The sequence below is a fragment of the Nannobrachium achirus genome (genome assembly GCF_963921795.1).
Source record: "Nannobrachium achirus genome assembly, chromosome: 8".
Classification (NCBI taxonomy): domain Eukaryota; kingdom Metazoa; phylum Chordata; class Actinopteri; order Myctophiformes; family Myctophidae; genus Nannobrachium; species Nannobrachium achirus.
Genome location: NC_137817.1, coordinates 8,746,470 through 8,747,659, shown reverse-complemented (window position 1 = coordinate 8,747,659; position 1,190 = coordinate 8,746,470). Strand labels below are relative to the sequence as shown.

The 1,190-nt window shown below is 40.8% G+C and overlaps 1 protein-coding gene across 1 annotated transcript in view; it reads right to left on the bottom strand.

The window, feature by feature from the left end:
- Positions 1-359: 359 nt before the first annotated feature.
- The window catches only part of naalad2 (N-acetylated alpha-linked acidic dipeptidase 2), a 59,642-nt gene continuing 58,811 nt past the window's right edge, over positions 360-1,190 (bottom strand). The window contains exon 20 of the mRNA XM_080730900.1: positions 360-1,190. This exon is cut by the window's right edge and continues 485 nt beyond it. The gene's annotated coding sequence lies outside the window, so the exon portion shown is untranslated.

Genomic DNA, 1,190 nt, shown 5'->3' with positions numbered 1-1,190 from the left:
CGAGAAAAAAAAAACTATTTTTTCGCGAGAATGGATGCACGCGCGATGCGCGCACGTGCACAGGGGACCTCCCGGAAATGCTGATCTCAAAGTTGGGATGTCTGGTATCACCAACACTATTTTCTGATAGGGGTTAATATTGATGTGGCCATATTGGATTTCCAGCAGCAAGTTGACCACGGTGTCCATATAGGTTGTGTTCCTACTGGGTCATATATAATATTTCGGGTAACAGGGCAAATTGGATAAAATGCCCCACCGAGTGTCCCACCAAGGCACAGTAACCAATGGGTGTGAGGAGGGGCGGGAAAACGGGCGGGACTTGATAAAGGGTGAATTGTGATGCCACAATTTTTTTTCTTTTCTTATATTGACAATTTGGCCAATGTTTGACCAGTTTTTATAATGTAGTTTGTTGATTACTTTTGATGCAGTAATGGTAATGGCTTTCTTTTTAAGTATTAAAAAAGGTCCTTAAATTGTCACTTCAGTGTCATGTGTGGGGGGCTCCCCCGGGAGTCCAGACCCACAGGTTGAGAACCACTGAACTAGAATCCTGTCTATCACAGAAGAACAACAGAACATAACTGTTTCTGTTGTTCTCTGGTTTCAGGATTGTGGTTACACTGCTCTCATTCGTGTAACAGTCATGTTGTTTATTGGATCACATTTCAGCACTTTAATTTCTAGGTATATAAACATATCTTACAGTCAGTAAAAAAAAAAGCGAAACAAAAAGGATTGAACATCTTATTTTCAAACAATAAATTGCAATCTGAGCAAAGCATTCACATTGTGTCTATACATTAGATATTGATTGATGTGTTATTGATTTGTTCTGTTTGTTTGTTTGTTTGTTTTTCCAGGCATGCTCATGCGCTTGACATCCATAAACCCAGCAAACTATTTCACTTAAACCACAGATATTGTTTAAGTTGTTAACAAGAAAAGTCAGGCGATCACGTGGCTTGTGCGTGTGTGTGTGTGCGTGCGTGCGTGCGTGCACGTGTGTCTGTGTGTGTGTGTGTGTGTGTGCTTACGCGTGCGAGGTATTTCTATACTTAAGAGGGCCATTATCGTCAGACTTTTGAAATAGATCTGACAAATACTGACCAGGATACTGTCACCAGGATAGTACTATCCTGGTGACAGTAATTCACATACTGTAGTATTTTGGCCTAAAATCACGC